The sequence below is a fragment of the Physeter macrocephalus genome, chromosome 16 (assembly GCF_002837175.3).
Source record: "Physeter macrocephalus isolate SW-GA chromosome 16, ASM283717v5, whole genome shotgun sequence".
In the NCBI taxonomy this organism is placed as follows: domain Eukaryota; kingdom Metazoa; phylum Chordata; class Mammalia; order Artiodactyla; family Physeteridae; genus Physeter; species Physeter macrocephalus.
Window position 1 is genome coordinate 49,220,138 of NC_041229.1, and position 21,500 is coordinate 49,241,637.

Genomic DNA, 21,500 nt, shown 5'->3' on the forward strand with positions numbered 1-21,500 from the left:
GGAGAGGGTGTGGAGAAAAGGGAACCCTCTTGCACTGTTGGTGGGAATGTAAATTGATACAGCCACTATGGAGAACAGTATGGAGGTTCCTTAAAAAACTAAAAATAGAATTACCATATGACCCAGCAATCCCACTACTGGGCATATACCCAGAGAAAACCATAATTCAAAAAGACACATGCACCCCAATGTTCATTGCAGCACTACGTACAATAGCCAGGTCATGGATGCAACCTAAATGCCCATCAAGAGATGAATGGATAAAGAAGATGTGGTACATATATACAGTGGAATATTACTCAGCCATAAGAAGGAATGAAATTGGGTCATTTGTAGAGCCATGGATGGATCTAGAGACTGTCATGCAGAGTGAAGTAAGTCAGAAAGAGAAAAGCAAATATTGTATATTAATGTATATATGTGGAACCTAGAAAAATGGTACAGATGAACCGGTTTGCAGGGCAGAAATTGAGACACAGTTGTAGAGAACAAACGTATGGACACCAAGGGCAGAAGCGGCAGGGGGGTGAGGGTGGTGGAGTGATGAATTGGGTGATTGGGTTTGACATGTATACACTGATGTGTATAAAATGGATAACTAATAAGAACCTGCTGTATAAAAAATAAAATTCAAAAATTCAAAAAATAGCAGGTTTAAAAAAAAAGAAATTGAAGGCATGCATTCATGCTTTTTCAGTCTGTTGGTTATAATTTAATCACCAGAATAAAGTTAAAATTCCTCAATACAGCTTTTTTTAGCTTGTCCAGCCTCATCTCTAAAGCTTCTTCCCATTATCTACCTACATTTAATCCATCAAACACTCTCCCCTCCCCAGCCCCTCCTCCTGAATAAGTCTCTTGTATTCATCCTTTAGATCTCAGGCCACTTGTTACACTCTCTAAACACCCTCTTTCACGAATCCCACCCCACCCTCTCAACACACACAGAGATGCCCCCAGGTTAGGTACCCCTCTTAACAGACTCAAATACCCAGTGCTTTCCCTAACACAACATTTACCACACTAATTTGTACCAACATATTTAATACTCCATTTTCTCACTAGATTGTAAGCCAGGACAATGTCTGTCTTGTTTACCTGACACATAATAGATATCCTACAAATATTTAATGAATGAATAAATAAAGTTAATTATTTTAAGTCAGTAGATTCTGAGTGAAGACCTAGTAAAATAATACATGATATTGTATACCTATATTGTGCTGGGCAAGATGTTAGAAACTGTCCCTATAGGTTGACTCTTTAAGGATTACATCTGACAGGAATGTATGTAACCTAAAAGTATTTGAAGAATGTTTTAAGACTGCCTGACATCTTAAAAATAAAAATGTAAAAATGAGTTATGTCTTCCATATAACAACCACCAGAGGGCAATGAAAGCCAACTTGGAACATCTTTAAATGGGGAAAAAAAGAATAGTAAAAATGTTTTCCTTGTTAAAATCTGGATAGATGATCTTATGTTTGGGATAGTTAAAGGACCTGTGGGCTACAGTTTTTGTGATTATGGGTTTAGTGGTTATAATTACCTTTCTGGTGTGGTATTAAAACCTAGATTATCTGTGATAATAACATCACCTTACATTTTGTGCATTATCTCATTTGAACCTCACACGACATTAGCAGGGAATATATTCTTTTCCCATTTTCCAATGGGGAAAAAAAACCCAACTGAGGTTCAAGAGGTATTAATCTAATAAGTAGCCATAAGAAACCAAACTACTGGCACAAACCCTATAAATACCTGTTGGTTGCTTAGGTTTACCACATATACAAAGTCCCTTACTAAGGCAGACAGTCTGGGAGAATACAGTTCCCAAAATTAATTGCACCAATTTAGAATGGAGACATATGGCAGCATCTCCTTAGCAAAAGATCTGGTGGCTCTAGGTGACCCCAAGGTAGCCATCTGATGATGATGTCAAAATATTTACCTGGAACCTATTTACAGAAATACGGTGCTGGTGCCTAGAAAGGGAACAAGCTTCTGGCCTTCACACTGGTTAGACCCTTCCTAGGGTTATATGTTCCATTCTAGTTGCTGCATTTTTATAAAGGAATCAAGAAGCAACAGACTAGGATTAGTATAAAGATATATTAGAGGGTGAAAGAGAAATTAGGATGTCCTGAAGAGGGTGAGAGCAAGAGAGATGGGATTAGCTATAGCAATGCTTAAGCTTGTTGGCTCTGGAGTCAGAAAGTGTGGGCATGACTTGGTATCCACACTAAAAAATAGAAAATAAATAATTCCAGGGACCTGGGTTGGTTTATTATGCATGTCAAATATGGAAACCAACACAGGTTTGTAAAAGGGTCACTCCAGGATTCACATGCTAGAGAAGAAGCTCCTTGACTGCCTTAGTCTGAGGACATGGGGGAAGTCCTTTCTGGAGGCCCGGGCAAAGCCCCGGGGAGGCCCCTGCATGGTGGGGGTGACTTTGCTCAGTAACAAGATGAGGGGGATGTTAAACCTTCAGAGGATTCCTCCAATCTCTTCCTCCACCTCTTGCATGAGCAGACATGAACTGGGCCCAGGGAGCCCTAAGGGTCAGCTGGAGAGCAGGCAGTGCAGGAGTTTTTCTTCACCTGGGGATGGCTTAGTGTCCCCTGCAGGCGACAGGCATTCTGCTGGCCCTTCACCCCTGTCGCCCATGAATTTATGATGAATTTCACTTCCAAGAAGGTCATTCTTCACAATGAGGTCTCCACTATAGGAAGTGGATCAGTTGGCATGGCCCGTGCTACCACCATTTTTTAGAAGGCTTGAATGATGAACTTGCCTTTGTGGATGTTGATGAAGGCAAATTGAAGGGTGAGACACTAGATCTTGAACTTGGCAGTCCTTTTATGAAAATGCCAAATATTGTTTCCAGCAAAGATTATCTTGTCACTGCAATCTCCAATTTAGTGATTATCACAGCAGATGCACACCAGGAAAAAGGAGAAATACACCTTAATTTAATCCACTGGAATGTGACTATCTTTAATGACTTCCCATATTATCCAATCCAGTCCCTGTGGCAAAATGATTATTGTTTCTAATCCAGTGGCTATCTTATGTAGCTTGGAAGTTGAATGAATTTCCCAAACTGTGTTATTGGAAGTGGCTATAATCTGGACACTCTCCATTTCCCTCCCTTGATGGGGAAAAGCTTGATATCCACCCTGAAAGCTGTCATGGGTGGATCCTTGGAGATCGTGGAGACTCAAGTGTTCCTGTGTGGAGTTAACATTGCTGATTGCTTTGAAGAATCTGAACCCAGATTTAGGAGCTGATAAAGACCATGTGCAGTGGAAAAATATCCGCAAAGAAGTGACAGCTAATGCCTGTGAGGCTATTGAAATGAAAGGCAATACAGGTGACGCTTGAACAACACAGGTTTAAACTTTTTTTTTTTTAATTTTCTATGTCCTCTCTTCACCTACCATTCTTGACTCAAGCTATTGCAATGCATCTTCTATATTCACAACTCCAGTTAAACTGTTCTCATTAAGATCATTCGTGACTTTCTTAATGAATAAATCTAATGAATGTTTTTAGCCTCCAAATTTTTGTCTTCTCCCCTTAGAAGTAACTGACATTGTTGACTACACCCTCTTTAAAACAGTCACATTCTTTTTTTTTTTTTTGGCTGCATTGGGTCTTCATTGCTGCGCACGGGCTTTCTCTAGTTGTGGTGAGCGGGAGCTACTCTTCGTTGTGGTGAGCAGGCTTCTCATTGCGGTGGCTTCTCTTGTTGCAGAGCACGGACTCTAGGCATGTGGGCTTCAGTAGTTGTGGCACATGAACTCAGTAGTTGTGGCCCACGGGCTCAGTAGTTGCAGCTCACAGGCTCTAGAGCACAGGCTCAGTAGTTGTGGCGCATGGGCTTAGTTGCTCCACAGCATGTGGGATCTTCCCGGGCCAGGGCTCAAACCCGTGTCCCCTGCATTGGCAGGTGGATTCTTAACCACTGCGCCACCAGGGAAGCCCCCAGGTTTAAACTTTGCCAGCCTACTTATATGTGGATTTTTTTCTATAGTAAATACTATGGTACTACACTATCAGCACAGGATTGGTTGAATTCCCGGATACGAAACCATGGACATGGAGGAACCACGTATATGGAGGGCCTGACTGTTGGTTGTAGGTGGATTTTAAACTTCATAGAGTGCTAGGGCCCCTAACTCTGCCCTCACCCCATGTTGTTCAAGGGTTAACTACTTCTTGGCCACTGGCCTATCTGTAGCTGATTTAGCAAAAGGTATTTTAACACAGAGCACTCTGAGACCCATCCAGTTTCTACCAATTGTGGACCTCTATGGAATAAATGAAGAAGTATTCCTCAGTGTTCCTTGTACCATGGGTGAGAATAGAATTACAGAACTTATACAAGTAAAGCTGAACCCTGACAAGGAGGCCCATTTGAAAAAAAAAAAAAAAAAAAAAAAGTGCAGAAACACTTGGGAAATTCAGAAGGAGCTCAAGCTTTAAAGTTTTTTTAAAGCTACCATCCAGAAGTTATTGAAGAAGAAATAGTAGGTATGGGACTGTATATGTTAAACCTACAGATAAACTTGCAACCCTAAAAGTTGGAAACAGGAAAGTGGGTAGAGTGACTCCCCCATTTATTTAGCCCTCCAGCTTTTATTTAACATCCAGATGTCGGATGATACTTATTTTTTACAATCCTAAGTGATTTCATCAAAGGAGGTGTTTTCGGTACCTTTAATGCATCAGTACTTGTCTTCTATATATATATGTAGTTGCCATTTGGTTCGAAAGAATCTATGATGTAGGTGATTATTGTATTATAGAAATTCTTATTCTAAGCTGGAAAAGAAGAAAAAAATCTAATTCCTTTAAATACATACTAATTATTTTGTTCTGTCTGGCTTATACCTATGTTCATTTATATACTACTTAAAAAGTTATAACTACCTCTACAAGATAAAAAATAAAAGTACTGATATATACACAAAAGAAAAAAAGTGGATCTGGATTATGACTCTGGACTTATAATTGTGAACTTGGGCAATTTACTTCTCTTTCTCAGTTTCCTCATCGACAAGATGATGACTGTGCCTACTTATAGAGCTGTTAGGGAAAAGAATCAAAATAATGCATGTATGTTTAGTGTCACATTTGGCACATGGAAGGATTTGATAAATGCTGGCTTCTTGTTGTTGTGTTGTTAAAGCATTTGCAAGGCCCTTCTGTAGAAATGAATGTAGACTTATTTGTGTTGCCCCAGAAAGTATATCAGAACTCAGAGAGGCACTAGCTAAAAGCAAGAGTTTGTGAATCTAACAGGTTTGTTTTCAAATCCTGTTTCTACCACAAAACACCTAAGTAATCTTGAACAAATCACTCAGTCTCATCGAGTCTCCATTTTCTCATGTTATGAAACATTTACTGCAGCTCTCCACTGTGCTAAGTAGGTAGGCAGAGTGATGGTGTCATTTCACTCCATTGTAGTTAGTCAGCAGGAGGTCAGCTGACCACCCACAGGGCTTGGGCTTGGGAGAGAGTATCCCTGCAGAGGATATCCGATTGAGAGTATTTGTTTCTACTCTTGAAAATGTTGGAAATAAAATTGGTTCTCACATTCAAGTTGTCTTCATCTGGTGTGTCATAAGCTGGTCCTCAAGTGGCCATTCATTCAAAACTATTTCCCTTGGAATAGCATTTGGCCTTTAAAGTTGACTAGATTCCTTTATTTCCCAAAGAGCAAACTGAAGGAAAAATGTTGGCTTTGGAACCAGAGAGATAGTTGAACCCTGCTTTACTGCTAACTGGCTCTGAGACCTTTGGACAATTACTTAGCCTCCCTGAACTAAATCTTCTCGTCTACAAAATAGGGCAGACTCGTACGTCAAAGAATTGTTATGGGGCTTAAATTGTGCCAGGGATAGAACACCCAGCATGCTGCCTGACACAGAGCGGGGTAGTAGGTGGTCCTGCCTTCTTTGACAGTGCCATCAGCAGTCCTAGCATTCACAGCTCTGTGAGCCAGCCTTGATCACTGGCCTTCTGGTGCTCATCCCATCTCAGCCCAGTGACATTGCTCCGGCCAGGCAGAAGCGAACCTCTGGTCCATTTCCCACACTTCTGGTCCATGAACTCCCCCTCCTCACACTCTGTGTGTACCTAGGATTCTAGTGTCCTCATGTTCTTTCTGTCACCCCCTCAGTGAAAACCTACTTCTATTTCTTGAAAGAAATCAGATGCAGCAGTTCACACTGAAGTTGAATGTCAGGAAAATGGCTAAGTGTTATTGCAACTATATTGAGATTTTAATAGTATAACAAGCTTAAAGCTAGAGCAATGACTCTCACATAGTGGAATTAAAGGATTCCCAATATTCCCTATGAGGAAAGAATTTCAGAAACATAGTAGTCCTTCATAGCATGAGTACATTTTTACATTTCAAAGGTGTAGATCACAGCATAAGGCTGTGATCTCTCTGATAGCAAATCCAAATCTTATTTTTATTGATTCCAGTAGATGGCACAGCCTCTGGCAAGTTATAGACATTCAATAAATGTAGACTAGATGGTCTTAAGGCCATGTCAGATGTATAAATATATTTCCTAGCCCACACGTTGCTACTAGACACAAGCATAAACCATTTACAGAACACTTGGGAAGAGAGAGTTAGAAGAAATAGAAGTACTTTTCTTTGCTTTAGTTTTGATGATAGAGGATATAAATTCCCTTAACTTGCTAGGGAGAATTTCTTAGAAGAAGGGGATTTGAATTGGGCTTCCCAAGGCCCGGGTGACAGGATCACCTGTGGCTGCAGAGAAGACAGAGTATTCCCAGCCCAGCAGACAGCACAGATGGAAGTTCAAAAGCTACTAGTGCTGATGACAGCACTGGAAGCACTTTTCTGAGTAGCTGCTCTTGGAAACCTGTACCCCAGCGTACATTTTCCTATCTTCATTTTAGTTCCCTTTGAACATTTTAAACAATCCTTCTCCCACATATCCTCTCAACACTTCTCCTACACATTCCCAATCCTCCGACCCTCCCACATATGTAGCAAAAGAAAAAAAAAGAAAAAAAAAAGGATCTCTTTCTCTGTTATACTAATTTCGTCTAATCTTTGCTTAGTAATGTATCACAGTCAGAACAAGTTTCAGCTCATTAGCTGACAATCTTAATGTTGTTCTCTTAAAATAGTCAAAGATTTGCTCTTTTCCTTAACATCCAACAATACATATGGATTTTAATGTCCCTTCCCCCAATGCCTGAGGCTGAAATTTTCACAAACTCAAAATTTGAACCTTCTAAAACTACTCTGGAAAAAAGAACCAAGCAGACTTATTCTACCATTTCTTCCTTAATCTGAAAAACAAATGACATGAATTTTACTCATTAAATATTTTTAACCAGGAAATAACCCAAAAGAACCCAATTTAAAAATTTTATATGACAGTCACATTAAAAAGTACAAAATTGAAATGTGCTTTTAATGGTATCAGTAGTGGTATTAGGTTGAACCATACGAAATTGCCATTTTTGTAGGTCATGTCAATATTGGCAATTTTGTATGGTTCAGACTAATGTGGATTCATATTTCTCTAGTACCCATAGAATCCTCACAGATGTCTTGGTTCTACAACTCTTGAGTAGAGGTTACAGCCATAGATGATATTATGTAAAGAGTTTTCAGAGGGTTCAGACCAAAAAAGCTACCTCTGTTGGTTTATTCTTTAAAAGGATGTTAAACAAAACAGGTATATTTTCCAGCTTTCCATATTAAAAGTTCCACCATCCATTGAGTAGGTTTTTATATGTATCATTTTATTCAACCAATATGATTCTACAACTCTTTTGAAGTAGGTATTCCTATCATCACTTTGTAGATGTGAAAATGGAGTCTCAGAGCAGGTCACTTGCCCAGGATGACACAGTGGTAAGGAACAGTGCCAAAATTCCAAACCTAAATCTGCGTGGACAAAACCCATACTCTTTCCCCTCTATTACACTGCCCCCACTGATATGGGAAGGAAGGAAGGAAGGGAGGGAGGGAGGGGGAGAAAGGAAAACAATTCCTCAAAATGAAATACCGGGACTTCCCTGGTGGTCCAGTGGTCAAGAATCGCCTTACAATGCAGGGGATGCGGGTTCGATCCCTGGTCAGGGAGCTAAGATCCCACATGCTCCGGGGCAACTAAGTCTGCGTACCACAACTACTGAGCTCACGCACCTCAGCTAGAGCCCATGTGCCGCAAACTACAGAGCCCACACACTCTGGAGCCCACGCGCCACAACTACAGAGCCCACAGGCCCTGGAGCCCACGCGCCACAACTAGAGAGAAGCCTGCACACCACAACGAAGACCCCGTGCACCACAACTAAGACCCGACGCAGCCAAAAATAAAAATAAAATAAATAAACGATAAAGACAATTTAAGAAAAACACTCATGGTTTAAAAACAAATGAAATACCAATTATTGTCAGCACTTAATAGTGTGGATACATGTTGAGTTCTTTGCATGAAAACTTTAACTTTCTACAATTAGGCCTTTGAGATGAAATCCTATAAAGTAGGAAATCTTCTTATAGACCCTGAGCTCCTCAAGAACAGAGGCTGTATCTAAATAATCTTGGTATCTGTGGCACATGGGATGGGACCTGAAACATACTAAGTCCCAAACAAGTGCTTCTAGAATGAATGTTTGAGTGAGTAAATAAATGAATGACTTTTACAATGGAGGGAGGCAGAACAGGTACATAGCTCTTTGCAGAATCAAACATCTTACTATATATATATATATGTATATATATATATATATATATTTTTTTTTTTAACCAGATGATTGAGTCACAGAGTCATAACTCTGAATGGGACTTCATGGACTCCCTTGAACAATATTTGTTTGTTTAATAAATGAAGGAAGTAAAGCACAAAATTCCAAAGCTAATTGGTAAAGAAGCTAGAGCCACATCCACTGAGTATTCTTGAAAATATACTATCCCTGGATTTTGCCACCTATCAGAACGTAAAAGCACTAATCTGAAATAGTGAATTATCCTAACCTATCTATATTTTGATACATAGGATATATATGTGAATATACATACATTATGTGAATATACATATACACACATATAAATAATTGCAGAACAATTTACTTTAAGGAAATATGAAAGTTAACTGGGTTTGTTTTTGTGTTTTTTGTTTTTTGGTTTTTTTGCACACAGAATAAAAATCAAGATTAGGCAGGAATTTCTAGATGGCAGAAAGCCAAATACAAGCTTGTTGCTTTGCGAACCCCACCCATTTACTAATCCTAAAGTGGATTAGTGCTGCAGAAAGGAAGTTTACATGGCCAGACACCCACAAGCCAGCAGAAAAGAAAACAAAAAGGTCACTTTTCATACATACAACAGATACTTTTACATGCATTATCCTGAAAAGCACATTGTACAATTCCACATACTTTTTCTTGGTGATTTATGCTTTTACGCACATTTATTCTGTCTCCTATTCATCAAAAAAGAAAAAAACACACCTTTTTCCTAGTTTACCTGACTTTCTCATTATACCTGACTTTGAGGACAAGCACTATTTAGAACAGATACATTCCCTGCAAATGGGTGGCGTCCAAGCATAATCTAATCTAATATTCACAGTTTTCTATGCGTCATTTCACATGTCTCCAATGTGACTTTTCCCCAAGTGCTTTTCAACCCTGTATTTTGTATCTGAGGTTCATACTAAAATTATATCAACGCAGTGACGTTTTCACGCTTGCTGACAAAGGCTGGGTAAGAAATGAAGGTTACCATGGAGGTGATGTAAACCTTGAGCTATGCACATGCTCAAAAGCTCAAAGTTAAGCTGCTGACTGGCTGGTACTAGGTAAGGAACAAGGGGCAAATGAGGAGGCGCACTTGGAATCTAGAACATTCAGCCTGTAACAACAATTTTAAGGAGTGTGAGCATTCAATCAGTTCCTTGATATATAGCAGGGCTCTACATTAAACAAGAACAAATGGGTTTAAAAAATATATTTTACAGCAGCTCCATGGCCCTATAAATCCTAGGGAGCTTCCCCAGAAGCCCAATGTAGAAAAACCCTAACTTAAGCTTTGTCTTTGACTTAGAGTCACAGAGCATTAAATATAAACAAGACAGCCTGAGATGGCATTTCAAAATGGGAGCAAAGAATTTTATTTCAGTTCCAGAGCAAGTTCCTCTGGTTCGCCTGCATTTGACAGCTAACTCAATGTTCAGTTTATTAATGTTGGAATGAGAAAATTTTTTTGTATTAGCATAATTATAGGCTCTTGAAGCAAGTCAGTTTGGACTTCAAAGGGGCAACCAATTCCAGAACCTCTGCATTAGGTGGTAGACACAATAAGTCGTAGGCTGTCCTCCCAAAGGAGCAGGAGAAATCAACCAGAGAAGCGAGAAAAGTGTGTAGTAAGAAAGCAGATCAGTCAGAGGGAGGGGGTAGGAGAAAGGCGAGAGAAATCAGCCGCAGGAGGAGGGAATAGAGACAGCCACGGAGGAGAGGTAAGGAAGCGGGAAGCAAAGGGAATGTAGTCACAGATGCAGCTGCAGAGAGATCACGAGAGGATCACGGAGGTGAGACCCTGATGGGGGAGGAAGGAAAAGTAAGAGCGGGGGAGAGCGAGAAAGGGAGAATCAAGGGATTCCACCTCTGCAGGGCAGTGGATGTGGTAACGTTTCCAGGTGGCTAGGTATTTGGCCAAAGAGAAAACTGCAATAGAAAACTGCATGCATGGGCTTCCCTGGTGGCGCAAGTGGTTGAGGTGCCGCCTGCCGATGCAGGGGACACGGGTTTGTGCACAGGTCCGGGAAGATCCCACATGCCGCAGAGCGGCTGGGCCCGTGAGCCATGGCCGCTGAGCCTGCGCGTCCGGAGCCTGTGCTCCGCAATGGGAGAGGCCACAACAGTGAGAGGCCCACGTACCAAAAAAAAAAAAAACAAAAAAAACCTGCATGCAATACTAAATGGTGAAGGAAAAAGATAGAGGAAGGAGATTTTCAAGAATCTGGAATGACATGTCTGGGTTCTGCGGAACTCCCGGTGCCAAGAACCGCAAAGGCTAGTTTTGTATACATTACTGTGACGCTGGCAACTCTTAGGGCAGCGGCTGGAGTCTGCGAGTTGGGGTCTCAGACAGCTCGAGTGCTGCTTCTTCTTCTGCCGCCTCCCACACCCCTTACTGAGTTAATGCTGGTCGTCCTCTCAGGCTGTGGCTGAGCCTGAAGCGGTCAGCCTGCAGCCAGCCTTTCAGGGAACCAGCCCAAGTGCAGAGTACAGTTCAAGGAGTGAACTGGGCGGGGAGGCGCTGAACTTGGCCACAGGAACATAAAAGGCTCTGACGTTGATTGAGGTGCTGGGGGGGCCGTGGGAGGAGTCGAGCTCCCCTTAATGCCCAAAGTGGGGGAGCTGCTAAGGGGGGCTGGCCCCTGCACTGACCAATGGGAGCTGAAGGAGCGACCCCTAGAAAGCAGGCCTGTGACAACATGCCTAGAGGGGGCAGTTTAAGGAGATGGAAAGGCAAAGTGGCCCACAGGTACTTGCCGGAGCTGGGGCGGCTGTTAGAAGGCATCCTTTTGTGGTACGTGGTGTAGGGGATGGCGGGGAGGAGGGGGGAGGCATCCACTGAGCAGCACTCTGGCACGGGTGCCTGTCAGAGAGTGTCGCCTGCAGCCTGAGGCTAGAGGCAGCCAGTATGTATTACAGGAGGAGAAGGCAGCTTAAGTGTAGGGGAGAAAGCATGCAGTTAGTATAGCACAGACTGGAGCTCTTATCCCAGCTCTGCTGGCTTGGAAGCTTTTAACCTCTCTGTGCCTCAGTTTCCTCCTGTAAAAGTTAAGCTCAGCAAAGTTCTTGGGAGAATTTGCAATAACAAGCCCAGCACAGTACCCAGTACCCTCTTGCTCAATATTCCAGTACTAGTATTATCTTTATTAGTAAGCTCCTTCCACATTTAAATTTCTGGTCACAGTTTAAGGAAAGCCGATTTCACTGGATTTCTTCCCTCTTTCGTCCCTCTCTCTTTCCTGTCTCATCTCCTGATTCTTTCTCCCTCCTTCCCATTATTTACTGAGCATTTACACTGTGCTAGGAACTGCACCATGGCGGTGAAACCTGATTTCTTGATGATTTTTCTCTAACTATGGGAGTGTGGCTTTTCGGCTCTGTTCACATCCAGAGCTCTGGCAACTAACCATGGAAACTTAGATTTTGCTGGGGAGTTGTTTTCTGTAGGGAGCTGGGTTCTGTGCGCTAAATTGGGAGGGCTGGAAGGAGGGAATTGGTTAGTAATTAGAAAAGATTTAAATGACTGAAAATACCTCCCTGACTGTGTAAATGGAAAATTTTCTGATGCTTACAATATTCACTTGGGATTGATGGTAAAAGACCGCACACAGCCTTGGCTAATTTATGAAGCCCCGATATATGCTTAAAGGAACAAAGGAAGTGAGGAAGGAGAGGTAATTCCAGAAGAAGCTGTTCTTCCTCACTCCTTTGATTTTATGCAGTTTGTCTTTTCAGAAGAGTTTTGAACTGATTCTGTTGCTTCTTCCAGTTCTCCAAATGACCAGAAAGAAACTTTTTAAGAAAATCACTAACTCAGAGTTAAGGCTATATTTTGTGTGGTCCAGCTACCACTTCCCAAAAGAGGCCACATTCAAGATGGCAGCTCCAGCATAGAAAACCCCACCCTACAAGGAAAGCTGATTGCCTCCTTGTCAGGGTCCTGCGTATCTCCTCCACTCATTCTCATCTCATCACTTTCTTTTCTAGTTGGTCTTCTTTTCATTATTAGCCACTGGAATTGGCCACCAATTTTTTGGTAAGCTGGTTAAGAATTCTTTTTTTTAGAGGAATAGGACTCTCAAGTCCTCTTCAGAGAAAAGGAAGAAATTCAACAGGCACATGTAATTGCAATCACCCTCCATAATAGTTTGTGAGGAAGGGAATTTGTGCCACATCCTAGGAATACATGTGGATTAAAAAAAACAATGGCTGGAACCGCCCTCATGAGGCTTAGAGTCTAGTTGGTGACATTTATTCATAAAAAGGTAATTTAATGGAAAAAGAAAGCAAATTATACAATACAGTGTCAGTTGATTTATTTTTTAAAATAATAACTATATTTGGAGGTAAATATATGTGCTTGTGTACCTATATACAGTCGACCCTTGAACAACATGGATTTGGACTACACGGGTCCACTTATACACAGATTTTTTTCCAATAAATATAGTATATTCCATCATTTGGATATACCAGCTACTATTCTAGACATCAGGAATATAGCTGGGGATATTATTTATATATGTGTGGAAAAAAATGTGTAGAAGTCATATATTTATTATCAGTGGTTACCTAAAAGTTAGACTAGAAAGGAGATACTTATTTATTTGCTTTTCTTCTGTGTTGTTTTAATTATTTGAAATGAGCCTGAGTTATTTCTATGCCTTAAAAAATAATAATAAAACATTAAAGGACAATGAAAATTAAAACAACACACAAGAGTAAGTAAATTGAATTATCTCCTTCTTTTTATTTAGATAATCTTTCTACAGGTAATCATTAGATTACCAGCTAATGATTCTAGAAAAAACAGAGAATTAGAAAATTACCATTTTCCAACCCTCAATAAAATAATTGTTTCAGGCAAGCATAGTCAGTAGATGCTATTAAAAAAAAATTGAGATGAAAGTTTATTGGAAAAAGGATATGCACATGGTTTCAAAAATCACCCCACAGATTTGTGTTTACAAAGGTGCCTTTAGAATGGAGAGATCTGGTGGTCCTTAACCAAGGGGCCAAACTTTGTATCACCAATAGTGAGACAATCTCACATTTTGTCCTCGGAATGTGATACAGTGATAAGTAGACATTATTACGCACAAGATTTTGTGACAAAATATTTGACCTGATTCTGATCAGGAAGAAACAATTAGACAAATCTAGAATGTGAAACAGTCTATAAGCATCTGGCCTGAACTCAAAAAGAAAAAAAGAAAAGGAAGCGAGGGAGGAAGGGAGGAAGGGAAGGAAGGGAGAAAGAAAAGAAGAAAAAAGGAAGAAATAGAGGGAGGGAAGAAGAAAGAAAGGAAGGAAGGAAGGGAAAGAAAGGAAGGAAGAAAACCTTGCTTTGATCTTCAATTGAAGAGAAAAAAAAACTATAGAAGACATTTTGAGGACAGTTAAGGAAATTTGAATAGGTACAGTATATTGGATCATATAGAATTATCATTAGCTTTCTTAGGTGTAACAATGGTAATGTGGTTATATAGCAAATATCTTTACATTGAGGAGTTGTTTTGCTGTATGTTAGGTTGGAAGTGGCCTGATGTCTGCCACATGTTTCAAATGGTTCAGAAAAAAAGGTGTGTGTGCTTATGTGTGTGTCTCTTCTCTCTTCTGAGCCAGATAGATAGATAGATAGCAATCGAGAGAGAGACAGGTAGGCAAAGAAAGAGAGAAGGAGGGAGAGAGAGTAAACATGCCAAAATATTAGCAACTGTTAAATCTTGATGAAAATATGGAGTTTTATTGTTCTGTTCTTTCAATTTTTCTGTAGTTTGAATTTTTCAAAACAAATAGTTGGGAGGGAGTTTGCTGCAATCGTCTAGATCAAGACTTAGGGCTAAGGTAGTAAATTAGAAAAAAAAGAACAAAAGTAAAAGATATTTTGAAGGGAAAATAGATTAATAAATATCATTTCTCAATGAAAGTGGTAAATACAGTTCAATTTTCAATATTTTTGTCTGTGCAGATCTCCTCCTTTTGATTTGGCTGGTGAAACAATTGGAAAGAGAAGATTTAAGAGCCCTTGACACAGTTTGCTTGAACTCAGAAAAACTGTTTCTGGGAGCTTTTAGACAGTGACATGACGAGCTTATTTTTAGGTGAGGAATAAGTAAGATAAACGCTAAGATGTATTTATGGACAACAGTCAGATGCCAAGATACACATAAGCCCAAACACAAAAGAATATCATTATCCTGAGGAGCTATAGTGAAACAACCATCAGGGGAGTCCTGCCTGCAGCAGCCAGAATTTGAGTTTTGTGTTAATGGATTTTGACCAAGATAATTCCATTAGCACCTTATTCCTACTCAAGCCTTTCAGATGCTTTAGAAAGGTACCATTTGACAGGGGTGTCTCTGGAGACAGTTTTTTCCTTCCTTTAAAACTGATTTTAATGCTTATTAATGAGGTCGACAGAGCAGGGGGTGGGTAGGGAGACCAAGAACCTCTTTCACATACCCTATAATCTCCTTAAGGTTCATTTGGAATTAGCATATTTATGTGAAAAATGGTGTTGATCCAGTATTTCTTATTGCAGGTGCTATTGCATTTTTGGAAGGACAGTTTTTCACTGTGTATGACTGTGCCAGAGTTTGCAGGACTTAACATGCCTGAGCCTTGCATGATTAACGCCAATGCTGATCCCAAACTCTGACATTTTAAGAACAAAAAATACCTAACTCTTCCCCACATTTCCATACCCAGTTGAGAATTTCTGGTAGATTCTAGGTGAGGGCAGAAGCATTGCTTTTTCCCCCAATGCATCCCCAAAACTTAGTACAATGAAGACACTCAGTAAATACCAAATGGATTTATATAATGTTTGAAAATTTGATTATTCAAATTTATTCAGTTTTCCTATAAACATTACTATATTTTTAATCTTCCTTAGTAGCTCTTTTTTTTATTGTCAAAGTAACACAAACCTCAAATTCAATAGTTAAAACTTTTTCAATAACTTTAAAATTGTTCTTACAATACGTGTACTCTTAAAAATTATTCAGATTCTACCTTAAAAAACTAAAAATAGAGCTACCATATGACCCAGCAATCCCACTGCCAGGCATATACCCTGAGAAAACCATAATTCAAAAAGACACATGCACCCCAATGTTCACTGCAGCACTGTTTACAATAGCCAGGACATGGAAGCAACCTAAATGTCCATCGGCAGATGAATGGAGAAAGATGTACATATATACAATGGAATATTACTCAGCCATAAAAAGGAATGAAATTGGGTCATTTGTAGAGATGTGGATGGACCTCGAGTCTGTCATACAGAGTGAAGTCAGAAAGAGAAAAACAAATATCATATATTAATGCATGTGGAATCTAGAAAATGGTACAGATAAACCTATTTTCAGGGCAGGAATAGAGACGCAGACATAAAGAATGGATGTGTGGACTCGGAGTGGGGGAAGGGAGTCTGGGATGAACTGGGAGATTGGGACTGACGTATATACACTACCATGTGTAAAACAGAGAGTTAGTGGGAACCTGCTGTATAGCACAAGGAGCTCAGCTTGGTGCTCTACGGTGACCTAGATGGGTGGGATGGGTGGGGGGAGGTCCAAGAGGGAGGGGACATGTGTATACATACAGCTGATTCACTTCACTGTACAGCAGAAACTAACACAGCATTGTATAGCAACTATATCCCAATAAAGAAAAAAAGAAACCCAGAAAATTAAGTTTTTTAAAAATAATTGAATACTTGCAATCAGTGCACTGATTTCAAAGGGGAGGATATGCTGAGCAAACTCAGAAGTTTGCTTCTCAAACCATTCATCAGAGAAAGACCTCAGCTTCAAATCTGACCCCAACCTAATGGAATCTGTCAGTCTGGAATCACACACACATCTATCGCAGAACAGAGAGCTTAGAGGGTGAGGTGAGAAGCAGATCTTGAGGGCAAGAATTTAGCCTCGTGCCCCAGAGTTTGACCCTTTGCCTGAGCACTTTTGGCACTTGGGTGATGTGGAGGTGAGTGATTCTACAGCAACAATGTTTTCAAGGGCATTGAGACGGGGGGGTGGGGGTGGGGCGGGCTTCAAAGACACCTCCAGCGTGATACCTACAGCCCAACACGGTTCTGAGAGACACTAGTATCGACAGAGACCTATGCATAAAGTGCAGTATGGTGGACAGAGCCCTGGAATGAAGAGAATGGGTCAGTCGTGGGTTGTATGGGTGACTGTTCTCATGTTCATGTGTTCCTTTCCAAAGTATATCTTAAAGGAAGTTCCCGAGCCATTCTGCCAAGTCCTAATTGGTGATAGAACCCCAAAGGGCCAGAGAGTTTGTAAATCAGCAGTCACAGCACAACTGGAAACAGAAATCAAATTTAGCGTGAATGAAGAGCCAGCAAGAGTGCATAGGAGGCCAAAGAGCTACATTTCCATGAGAGGTGCCCACATCTGACTGATCATCTGTCATTAGGCAGCTTTTTTTTTTTTTTAACATTCTTTATTGGAGTATAATTGCTTTACAATGGTGTGTTAGTTTCTGCTTTATAACAAAGTGAATCAGCTATATATATATAAATATATATATATATATATATATATATATTTATCCCCATATCTCCTCCCTCTTGTGTCTCCCTCCCACCCTCCCTATCCCACCCCTCTAGGTAGACACAGCTTCTTTTAAAATAAAAATTTTGGGGTTCACTCTCAAAGATTCTGATTCAGTGAGTCCAGTTTAACCATCCATTCTCCCCCTAGATGACAAATTCCTTCTGAAAAGGACTCTGATTATAACCTGGCTCATAATAATTATGTAATAAATGGTTGTCAAATAAATTTTAATGATTTAAATAAAATCGATGTGTTCTAATAGTTACAATCATTTATTAATTCAAGAAACATCATTAGGTATCTATGTAGTGCTCCAGGTATTAGAGGTATGGATGTAAAAGAGACAAAGTCCCTACTCACAGGAAGCTGTCCTTAGAGTGGGTGAGATGATAAACGAGTAAAATATCAGGTGGGCCTAAGTTCTATAAGAAATTAAAACAGGATGTTAAAGATAGGCTGGAAGCCTACTTTAAATGGGGTAGTCAGCAAAGAGCTCTCTGAGGAATTGGGCTTTAAGCTGAGAATTATGAAAATGAGGGATCAAATGTGAGAAGAGCTAGAGAAAAGCAGTACAGTCAGAAAGACAGCAGATATACAAGGGCCCGAAGGCTGGAGGGAACTGGCTTTAAGTGAAGCAGAATGAAGGTCCTTGTGACTGTAGGGCAGAGAAGAAGGCAAACAGTGGAATGAGATGGAATCAGAAGGATGGGTGGAAGCCATGGCTAGGCGTTTGGATTTTATTCAAAGTACAGCAAGAAGCCAATGGAAAAAAATTAGCAGGAGAGAGGCATGATCTAAAATACCTTTTGAAAAGATCATTTTGCCTGTTGGGTCGAAAATGGATAGAGAAGAATGGGGGAGCCCGAGTGAGAGCAGGGAGTCCAGTCAAGAGACTATTGCAGTATCCCCAGGAGAAATGGTGGCTTGGCCAAGGGGGATAGGGGTGGAGTTAGAGAAAAGGGAGTGAAATTGAAATACTGCTTGGAGCTAGAAATAGACATGCTGATGGACTATATGCAGGAGGTGGGAGGGAAAGAGAATTAAGGTTGGTTGGCATGTAGGTTGTTGGTTGAGTGGTTTGAGTGCTGGATGGTGGTATTACTATTTACTGAAAGTCGGAAAACTCCCCAGAAACAGGTTTCCAGGAAAAAATTAAGAGTTTGATTTTGAGCCTGATGAGTTTGAAAAATCTTGCACATTCAACTGGAGATATCAGGTAAGCAAATAGATTTATAAGTCTAGGCTTAAGGGAAAAGTCAGAGCTGGGGATACTAATATCATATATAATATAAGGTTTCAACTATTTTTGCTTACATATTCGTATAAAGAGACTTACTTTGTTACTCAAAACACATGAATCCTAAAAGTTATTTATTGTGTTTTGGCCTGTAGAAAGTTGGGTTTGGATGGCCAAATTACACCTTATCATTTTCAGTTAAAGACTCCAAAATGATCAGTTCTCTACAAATGTCCTGGTAAACCAAAACATTTTTAAAGGTTTCTTTTTTTTTTTTTTTTTTAATATATGCCTACTTTTGCATCAGCAAGCCAAATTTAAAAGGGATGTTAATTTTAACTGCTAAGACATGTAAATATCCAATATCAGTTTTTCATTTTGCCTCTGCTCCAGGAGGATTCTGGTCTTGAGCTTTTATGCAACAACTGTCAGAAATGTTTTCACTCGAAACCAAGTGCAACAGCCTCCAGGAGGAGAAGGGGACTTAACTAGAAATTTCCACTTCAAATACAATGTATAGTTCATTCACTCTGGGACGTGCTGGAGGGTGTTTGAAAAGTTTAATGCTGAATGAATGTTTTTCTCAAGCTGTCAACAAAATACATATTAAGCATAGAATATATTTATTAATCACTAGAAGGGACCTCAGGTTTTTAGCGTGAGGCTCTCTTTCTAGATGAAGAAACTGAGTCCCAGCGAGGAAAAGGAACTTCCCAAAGTGAAATAAGCTAACAGCAGGATGGGACAAACACTCGGGTCTTTAACTCCTAGGACTGTGCTTTCCAGAGTACCATGCTTCCTCTTCCAATGCCTATAATCTTAGCACTTCTCCTTGGCCTGCTAAGTCTTTATTGATATAACTTTACACTAGTCCAGGTCATCCTCTTACTTTGTGAGTGTCAGGGGAAGGGGTCAGTAATAGTTAATAATTATATGTCCTTACTATATACCAGACACTGCCATAAGTATTTTATATGTATTAACTAATCTATCCTATACCAACTCTGTGAAGTGGGTACTCTTATTAGCCACATTTTGTACAGCAAGCCTCTTCTATATCTGGGTCTAGTCAGATCAGGGTACTGACCTGAGGAATACCAAGAATAAAATGATTATTAAAATTAACTATTTCTCAGGACTTCCCTGGTGGTCCAGTGGTTAAGACTCCACACTTCCAATGCAGGGGGCGCGGTTCGGTCCCTGGTCAGGGAAAAAGGATCCCGCATTCTGCACCACGTGGCCAAAAAAAAAAAAAGAGAGCAAAATTAACTATTTCTCTAAGCTTCAGATAGATATTTCCCAACTGCCTGTAAAATTGTAGACGCCCAATAGACACAGCAAACTCTACATGTCTAAAACAAAATGCACTATCCTCTCATCCAGACCCACTTTCCACCCTGTGTTCCCATTTTGATTAATGGTATCATCACCCCTCTAACCACCTTCTCATCTCCCATTTCTCATCCACTCAACACTATAAATACTATTTAAACTCTATTTGTTTCCCAGAAGTATTTGAGAAGAATAGCTGTATAGAACCTCCCTCTGTGTCCTCTCTCAAGTCTACACTTATTTCCCACCCTCAATTCCATTCTTATTTTTCTAATTCAGGCCTTCATCATCTACCATGTTTAATATTGCAATAGTCTCCCATCTTGTTATCCTATTTTTGATTACTTAGTTCTCCAACCCCAACTTTTCACTGTTGCCATAGTTATCCTTCCCCAAACACAAATCAAACTGCGTTAAATGCCTTTGTGGCCCCCGGCCACTTATTGACCAAACCTCTTAAACTCAAAGAGACATTCTGCTGGCACCATTTTCCCCTTCTCTCTCTCATGTTCCGTGCCAGCCACGCCAGCCTGCTCACGAGTCAAGATTGAATGGGATATTTATAGTTTCCTTGCTTCCTTCACAAGTATGTGATAAAGATCACTTAATACATGTAAATGCTTTTATTACATTTGTTTGTTTATATCTCACCCTGTTCAGTTAAAAAAAAAGCGAGGTGGGAAAACAGTTTACTAACTGTAAAATACTTTGAGATGTTATTTTTAAGCCATGGAAATCATTGAATTTTGAACTACCAGGGACCCTAGAAATGGTGGGAGTCCAGCACCTTCTATTTTCTTCAGCGGCTCATTAGCTGGCCTGAGTTAAGTTAGTGACAGAGTTAGCAATAGAACCCAAATTTCCATCTCACTATATCACATCACTTCAGGAAATTAAAAAATAGATTTTTTTTTTCCCCTCTTGAGAAAAGATGGAGCCTTCTACATTGATTTAATTCACTGGTAATATATCTGGTCATTTTACTATCCCTATTCTCTCTAAATAAAGTAGAGTTTGGATTCCACTCCAGTTTCTTCCCAGCTGCCCCTGCTACATACCAGCAAGACCCCCAACTGTGAAGTAATTTGCTTGAAACAGTCCCCAGTGCTCTGCACCTGACTAATTTTAATTGAAATCCGGTGCCAATTATCTAGCCCTTTCCCACTGGGTCAGCCCTTTGTATTTTTTTCACAATTAACAATTCAGTTAAATGTGTAGTTCTTAGCTACTCTTATTCCAAGACAATCTTATACCAAATCTATCCTTTGGTTTTATTATTGCTGATAAAAGCCATTTGGAAGTCCTCGTTTAATAGATAATGGATATGTACCTACCCAACGTGCCAGGTGTTCCGTTGAGTACTTTATTTGCATTATGTTAATCATCCTTACAGCAACCCAGCAAAATAAGGGTTACTATCTTAGTTGCATAATGAGGAGACTGAAGCTCAAAGGGGTTAAGTAACTTACCCAAGGTCACAGACTTGGTAAATCATGGCACCAAGATTTGAATTGTGGCCTTCTCAAGTC

The 21,500-nt window shown here is 40.1% G+C and overlaps 1 protein-coding gene and 1 pseudogene across 11 annotated transcripts in view; both read left to right on the forward strand.

The window, feature by feature from the left end:
• DLG2 (discs large MAGUK scaffold protein 2) overlaps positions 1-21,500 on the forward strand; it is a 2,147,153-nt gene that overhangs the window by 1,804,072 nt on the left and 321,581 nt on the right. The window lies entirely within an intron of this gene.
• Positions 2,683-4,494, forward strand: LOC102982139 (L-lactate dehydrogenase A-like 6B; annotated as a pseudogene).